Below are 8,817 nucleotides of genomic sequence, written 5' to 3'. Positions count from 1 at the left end.
TGATAGTATAAATGAAGGTTGCGCCAAGCCCTTTGACGACATCTATTACATGATTTACACAATATTGTCACTTCCACACAAGTGCTTGAAGTATGTGACTCATCAGGGATCAGTGTGACAGGGGATACAAGGCAGTATATCAGTGTGTGATAAGTGCATTTCATGCAAAGGGATTCATTCATTCATTGCTTCTAACACCCTACAACATGGTAATGGCTCGCTAATCTGTTAACAAAGATGTTAGCACTATGCTGGGTGGGTACAAGTGGGTGGACGACGTGATGCCTATCTCACAATGAAAAAGTTCTACCTACAATACATTCAACAATGTCTATGTTGATGTGGATGCCCTACAAAGGGCAATGATTAGATATTACGACCTCACTCTTGAGAAATGTAGTAGAAAGGTCATTTTTGTTCTCAAGCTTGATGAATGTCAAGTAGTGAAGGGCCAAAAGGTGGAGTTAACAAGTCTTACATTAATGAGTAGAGCACTTGTAGGGAAGGGACTTGATTACAATGAAGAAGAAGGGGATGTGAAAGGATTTAAACATATCAAAAAGCAAAAGAAAGACTATTTTGGAGTGCAAACTGAGAAGAACATATGGTAGTAGGCTACATGGATACTCCCACATAAAGATTATGATACCTTAAGGTGGTATTTTAGTTATATAGGCGTTCAGGAAATAGTTCATCGCCAAGCCAATGGTCAAAAGCCTCATATACCTAGTGTGGGTGATTTTCACATTGAGTGGCACCTTGGTGGTGATTTAAAGACACTAAAATGCATGTTGGACACTAAGATGGGTGCAAACACATTGTTCCCATGCATATATTGTTGCCATCCTAAAATGCCAAAGGAAATATTAGCCATGGAGAAAAAACAACCAAGGCAAAGGGGTCGTAAGAAGCAAATTGTTAAAGGCTCGGCACAAATTGAAAGAGGAAAAGGAACACATGTTGGTACAATAGAATTCTAAGTGCAACCAGAGAGTTCTGCCCTCCCGCGATATTGAAGACAAAAATTGGAATCCCATCCTTGTCATACCACTGACTCGTGTGTATGTGTGTACCTTACATGCAAGGCTAAGACTACTGGGTAAGTTGTTGATGCTCCACATGAACTATGTGTGGAACATAGAGCCTGAGACACAAAGGGAGGAGTGTATCAAAGCACTTGAAGAGGCATTGTCTTCAGTGGGACTCCATGCCGGGGCTATGACCCTTAGAAAAGATCATAAAAAATCCTAAAACAACACAAGAAAATCCCAACAAGATTTGTATGGGTGGAGCAAAATCTAGACACCTTCTTTCAAATCACACTGAGGCTATGAGCTATACAAGGTTTGAAATTTGGAAGCTTGTGTATGACATAACCACTTATTGGGGGAATGAAGCCTCACTTGGTCTAAAACGGGCATGTGTGTGGGAAGCTTGCAATAAGATGATCATACTTTTGGAGAGGCCCCATCTAAATGAGGACGACATAATAGCATTCAAGGCTTCTCTTTGTAAATTTATTGAACACATGGTCGATGCTTGGGGTGAAACCCATATCACACACTATATGGTGCGCTTCGTAGACCCTAATGCACCTTCTTAAATATTGGTTTTGAGGTCTAACTTTGTTCTATTGCTTGTAGCATATTTTGTACACACATGCACCATATTTTTTGGATGAGTATGGATCCCTTGCTCTATGGAGCAATCAAGGCATGGAAAGGTCACACTACCAAGCAAAGTTTGCATACTTTAAAAATACAGAACATGGTGGCGGGAAAAATCGTAGCAATGCATTTCATGAGATGTTTAATTGGTTGTATTGAACCTTAACTGGCAGGAAAGAGAAAAGGGCCACCGGCAATTTATCATTATAGCAGCATATTATGAAGGTTGTTAGCGATCGTCACAAACAAGGCTACAACTCCTCCTATGCATCTGAGAGATCCCGTCAATGGAGGAACAGTCATCGTAGATGTGGCCGTGCATGGTTGTCGGCACTATAATTTTGTATTCCACACTTTTGGTCCTAACCTGTAAAAATGAAAGTTTTTATATTCTAATATCAATCGTGGTAGATTTGTTTTTTCAAGCCTCCCAGTACTATAAATGTTGTAATTGTCACTTATTGCCTTCAACTATTGATTATGGTAATTAGGTTTTTTTGGCCTTGATATAAGTCATTTTCAACTTCATTTTGTCATTCTTACATGTGAGTCTAGGAGAGCAATTTTCATCATTTTTTTCAATCGCTATGTTCGGATCCTAACTTTACCACAATATCAAATGGAGCCCATAGATAAACCTGTCAGTTTAGCGAAATAATAAATAACCTTCAACTTGGAGAATTTCATGGATATAGGTAGGCCCCTCCCAATTGTGGAGATAGAGGCACCCATGGAAGCCGATCTACAAGGCCAACATGTTTTTGAGAATCAAGAGACAGAGGCACCCATGGAAAACCCTGCAACCCAAGGAGACTAGGAAGCAGAGGATGAAGAAGCCCAACAAAGGCTGCAAGAAGAACTATAAAAGAAACAAGCAGATTTTGACCACCAACTCTGCATAGCTCGAGAAGCAAAGATGAGGTTGGCCATGGAAATACATGCCAAGCAAAGAGCACGCATTCAAACCAGGTCGAAATCACAACCTAAGAAGGCGCAATACAGAGCCATGGCTGGGTAGAGTAGCGGGGTTGCTCAGGCAAAAATGCCAACTCCACGCCTATCTGAGTAATAGAGATTTGAGGCTGAGCAGACTGGTCATGCTCCTTCCACAAGTGCTAGCAAACCCAAGGCAGGGCAGAGTAGTCGTGCGCCTCAAAAGAGAGCACCATCACAATGAAAGGGCAAGACAATCAAGAGAAGAAGACACCCTCCCGCCCGCATAGAGGAGGAGACACGTCAGCATGAAGAGAGACGAAAGAAATTCAAGAGCGATGGACCAAGGTGGACTTGGACAAAAAGCCTCGCACCACCACCCCCACCAGTCCAAAAGAAGTGTCAATGGAGGCCCGGCACCTGTGCTTTGCGAGAGGTTTGCAAATATCAACAAAGCACAAAGTTAATAATACCAAAGGCCCCATTCACACGCCTGGTGAAGGAAATTTTGTTTCAGTATACAGACAGAATCGAACAGGTCCAGGCAGTTGCCATGGAGGCACTATAGCAGGGTGTGGAGAACCTCCTTATGGAATTATTTCAAGACACTTTCTTGACTATGGTACATGCAAAATGTGTAACCAATCAAGGCAAGGACATGCGCCTGGCCCTTCGTCTCCGTGGGAACAGATCTCTAAATCCCTAATAGATAGGAAAGCCATTGTACGCCCCATAGCCATAACCCAACTTTGTATTTGTAAACACTTATTTTTCAATGAAAACATTTTATGGTATTTCTCTTTCTTTGCTTCCAATGTTTGTAATATATTGACACGTGTGGTGTACTATTTTTGATGAGTTTGAACACTTTTTGTAACATATGCTTCGCTCACAAGCCATGCAGGGGCTTCGGAATTGGAATTTGAATTTGAAAACACATCTGAGCTGAAAACAAAGTTTTGACATTTGGAATTGAAATTTTGCAAAGCGAAAGCCGTGCAAGGCCTCGAAAAGGCCATACCGGGCATTGTGTGGACGTAGGGGTAACAACCTGACAAAAAAAATGTGATCGAGGGGTGTGTGCCACGAAGCAACTTGGGGGGGTCCCCACGGAGTACGCCACAAAGTGACCTGGGTGTGTGCGCCACGAAGCGACCCACATGGGGACCCCCCAAGTCGGTTTCTGGCACACACCCCCCCGATCGCTTTTTTTTTTTGGTCAGGTTGCGACACGTATAGCCTTGCAATGCCCGTTATGGCATTTTCAAGGCCTTGCATGGCTTTCGCTTCATCAAATTTGAATTTGAAATTAGATCTAAGAAAAAAATAGAATTTTGACCTTCGAAGTTGAAATTTTGCAAAGTGAAAGCCGTGCAAAGCCTCGAAAAGGCCATACCGGGCATTGTGGGGGCAATCAAGTCCCAACTTGACAAAAAATAAGGGGGTGCACTATGAATCGACTTGGGGTATCCCCGCATACAAAAAAAAAAAGTGATCGGGGGGGTGTGCGCCACGAAGCAACCTGGGGGGGTCCCTGTGCGGGGACCCCTCCCAAGTCGCTTGGGGGGTGTGCGCCACGAAGCAACCTGGGGGGGTCCCCGTGCGGGGACCCCTCCCAAGTCGCTTCGTGGCGCACACCGCGCGGGGACCCCCCAGGTCGCTCCGTGTGCACACCCCCCGATCGCATTTTTTTTTGTCAAGTTGGCACCCGATTAGCCCTGCAATGCCCGATATGGCTTTTTCGAGACTTTGCATCGCTTTGGCTTCCCAAAATTCCAATTTCAAAGACAAAATACACTTTGGGACACTCAATTTCACGCCATCTTGCTTAGAGTGACCCACATATTATAATGTGGCATCTTACAGTTTTCGTAGCTATATATGGACAAAATAAATAGTTATAATGAAGAAAAACTAAAAAAAATTCAAAAATAAAATTGTTTTATTTATTGAATGCTAATTACAAGTGCCTAGCCAAGCCGTTTTACAAAATCATCTATCACATTGCTACTAAGGGCTCTCAGAGACGGTTTATCACCTAGGCGAGTGACAATTTCAGCGTGGTTTGAAATTCCCTACCCTAGGCTTAGACCACAATATCCTAAAAATGCACCAGCTCCCTTGGAGCAGAAACTATGCACCACACCTTCTTTATTTACAAGGATACATTTATGCGCATTGGAAGCTATTGGGTTCTCAGCTAAGACCGTACTAAGTGTCCTACACTTGTATAACTCGACTTGAGAATTGTCGCTATAGTCATTGTGGCAAAATGTTGTCATTGAAGTGTTGGAGGTAATACCACAAGGATACATCTTTCCATTTGCCTTCCTTTCGCGATCTGCCTTTGCGTGAAGCAAAACTGTCCATCTCTAGGGCAATCTACAAATAAAAAAATTGCAATTTAAATGATTGAATAATCATTAAAAAAGAGAGCACACCTCTAGAAAAAGCACTACCTCCATTGCGTTGTCCACTTCACACAAAGTTGGGTTGGATATGTGTATTGAATCGACACCCACACGATCAAAAACCACGAGGGGTTGTTGAGGTGCAAAGCTACTTTCTGGCACGCTCTTGTAAAAACTTTTGTTTTCACTGATGGATGCAAGCGTTGTAGAAACCACCGAGGCAATTGAGCTGTGCTCCTCCAAGTAGGCAAGCAACACTGTTAGGGTTGCGGAAGAATAATCAAGTTGCACACCCTCCTCTTTACCTGGATTAGTAGTGTCACCAATTTTGGCATGTCTGGAAAGAACAGAGAGTGCTTCATCTTGATGCAATCCTAGAAAATGCATAATGTCATCAAGAAAAATGAACTCGATTCCATCAACGACAATAGCATGAATACTTCTGATGAGCAAGTCTGGGAGTTCTATCATAACCTCCTCTCCTTCAATATCTTCATTAGTCTCCTCAATAGGAGGCTGGTCCCCAAGAAGGAGAAGAGCCATAGAGGCCTCTTCTTGTTCAGACATCTTCTCCTCCTTGGGCTCTACTTCTCTTATGAGTAAGGGGGCGGAAGGCTTTGTGCTAGCACCTTCCTTGGACTTTCCCTTGTTTGCAGTTGCTGCTTCAAATACCATAATAGCAAGGGCCATGTCCCATCTTAGAAACGAAGTGTCGATGTTCCCCATGTCCAGATCCATGAGGTCATCTTCATTCTCCTCTTTGTAATAATCCACATCAAGCCTTTGGTTAGCCTACCAAGTCTGTACTTGAAGTTTTTGTCTTCTATGAATGTGTGCCTAAGTAGATCTATATGCATCCATAGTGCTGTTTTGCCTTCAAAATCCACATAGTACTCTGCTATATACATTTCCATGTACCTATTTAGTGGACCGAACATGTTCTCATAGCGTAACATTGTAGCCTCAATGTCAATTGAACCTCTAAAAATCGCACTGAGCTTTTTGGCCTTGTCACCAAGTCCACTGGCAAGAAGTTGATTTGAGAGGGTTGCAGCAGCAAAAGCCATTAAAAGTGATGTAGATGTCATAGAGGGTGTCAAGAACTTGGTGAATGTATTTGTGAAAAAAGATAAATTTGTCAAAAGATCTCCTATTGCACAAGTGAGAAATGAACCTGAAATCGACTCCACTGGCTTATATATACCCAAAAGAGAAAATCCAAAAATTACTCTATTTCTATTCTCAATTTGATTGTACCAGTCTACCAAATACAATACAAGTTCCAACACATTGTAGGAAAAAAATTGAGATAATATTCAAGTACTCAGCATGCACACGAGTCTAGGAACAAATATAGAAAACCATCGAACACCGTACAAACAAATTCAAAGACCCAGAGATGAAGATAACATCTTTCCTCATTGATGATTTTGTATTACATAGAGGTCACCAGTTTGATGTGGATGCACCGAGGGAATGGGATATTCTTACATAGATAAGTTTTCTCCTTCCTCTTGCATACAAGACTATCAGATACAACAAATTGATAGTCTGTATTGAACAAAAACTTGAGGGCCAAATATTCCTTCAAATTATCCAAGTGCCAGTCGTTTCTTTCTAATATATCCCAAACATCAACCCGAACGCAAACATGGACATTAACCTGCTCCACATCTATTAACTCTGAGTCCAAAGGTTCCCATTCACCCTTGGTTCCCTTGAATCTCCTATAAGAAAAGATGATTGACAGTTGTTGTTTCACAATGTGATAGCAAATAACTACTTTCTCTACTGAGACTATGCACTTGATGAGGTCACCATTGTGGAGGACAACCTTAGACTCCCATGATGGCAGAAGAAATCGATGTAGAACTGTTCCTCCCTTCAGAATCCACATGATTGGTGTCCAGTGCACTTCATCTACTTTGAACCAAAAAGCAAACAGATGTATAGGCATAAAGAATGTCAGAGTTGCACAATGTGACCCATAGGTGCACTTCATTGCATTGAGGATGTCATTCTCAATGCATCGTGTGGTTAGTGCTACCAAGGTATTGTCTAGAACTGGCCAGTTCTGATCAAAAAGTGTTAGTGAATGAATTGGTTACATCCATCCATAAGCATTAGAAGAGGTTGGCACAACATAAGTTGCCTCGTAAAAGAAGATGTTGCGCTGAAACAATAGCTTTCCCATATCGCCATGGTATGCGTCAAATGTCCCTGTGAGCACCTCCAGGGGTTCCCATTCCTCAAATGTTGAAGGAAAAATATCTGCACCAACAACATAACAAGCACATATGAAAATATACAGTTGTTGGCATATACAAAAATGAGAGTTACAATGAAGATATACAGCTTTGGGTATAGTGCTTTGAATACTCCTCCTTGACTTTAAGTTGAGAGGCTTTGTACACATGTTAAACCTTCACCATATTTCGTCCCTTCTTGCAGAGTGCTTGAGATCTATTATGCGATCCTTCCAATGATAACAACGATCGCCAATGTGTCTATGAGAGTCTTTGCGGGCTGCTCGCATGCTAGGACGCATGGTAACCCACATCCCCTTGGTGTAGATTGTCATCTCCCACATTCCTTCATCATCTTGACCATTGCCTGAGGAGAATGAGTGTATGGTTGAGCATGGTCTACGAGCCATTGACTACCAAAGGGGGCACAAGAAAAAGACCTGCAGCAAAAATCATCGCTATTCTAATCTAAGTACTAAGTTTAGGAGTTGTGCTCAGGAGAGTAAGAGAAGATAGATGAGAGAGAGAGAGAGAGAGAGAGAGAGAGAGAGAGAAAGGGAAAGCTTTTCATTGCCATAAGTTCTGCAAGTACACATGCTGCAGATAGATGGACTGGGTAGAGGAAGAGAAGATGAATGAGAGAGAATAAGCTTTCCAAAAATACTGTAGGTATTTTCAGAGATAGGCTTGGAAGATGAAGAGAAGATGGATAAGAGAAAAGGAAAGCTTTCCATAGCTATATACGTTGCAGAGAAAGCTTTCCATGGCTAGAATGCTGCAAATGGTTAGATCTAGGCTTGGGAGAGGGGGGAAAGATGAGAGAGAGGAAAAATGAAGAAGAAAATACATTTTTCATGTAGAGAGAGTGTGAATTATGAAATTTTTTAGATCTGGAGAGAGAATGGGCTAGATGTGATGTGTGGAGAGAGAGGGCGTTTTTAGGCCAAGCCCACTTTTTGAGAGTGGGTCATTTATAGCTGCACCTAGATCTGACATTAAAAAAGTGGAGGGAATTTCATATTATTAACTTTTTTTATTTTTTTGAGAAAAAAACTCATTTTAAGCCTAAATAAATAAGTTTGACCACTACTTTTTAAGGGCCGATAAACCCAACATTTTTTTACACTTGGCACAACCCTATTTGCCTATCCCTTAATCCCTTGATTAGGCCATGGGCAAATAAAAGGGCCTAAGAAAACCTCGATAAGTTCCTAATGGGAGGTTGTTGGTGTATATGTGTGTAAAATTATCCATGCCCAACAACACGTGTATTACTTTTCATAAAGTTTATACATACATGTGGTAGGGAAGCCATATACATGCTAATGTGTGAGCTTATCCCTACTACTCGTTTCTTTGCACACGTCTTGCTTGCTATTTTCTCTATGTTTTTATGCTGCAGAGCACATTCAATTGCTCTTTGCTCTCTTGTGGTCTACCTGCTTACATCTGTAAACGGTGGGGCACATGAATGAATAGCGATCCTTGATGTCTGATTATGTAATCTAAGTTTTTGTGAAGCCATGAGATGCACATGTTCTCTCTTTGAAAATGCCCATA

General features: G+C 41.8%; 1 pseudogene; it reads left to right on the top strand.

Moving 5' to 3' along the window:
• Positions 1 to 1,005: 1,005 nt before the first annotated feature.
• LOC148039220 (uncharacterized) lies at positions 1,006 to 2,006 on the top strand (annotated as a pseudogene).
• Positions 2,007 to 8,817: the final 6,811 nt, after the last annotated feature.

This window comes from Lygodium microphyllum, chromosome 3 (genome assembly GCF_053477565.2).
Source record: "Lygodium microphyllum isolate KBCC chromosome 3, Lygodium_microphyllum_v1.1.10, whole genome shotgun sequence".
In the NCBI taxonomy this organism is placed as follows: Eukaryota; Viridiplantae; Streptophyta; class Polypodiopsida; order Schizaeales; family Lygodiaceae; genus Lygodium; species Lygodium microphyllum.
The sequence above is the reverse complement of the archived record's forward strand: the minus strand, read 5'-3'. Positions and strand labels throughout refer to the sequence as shown.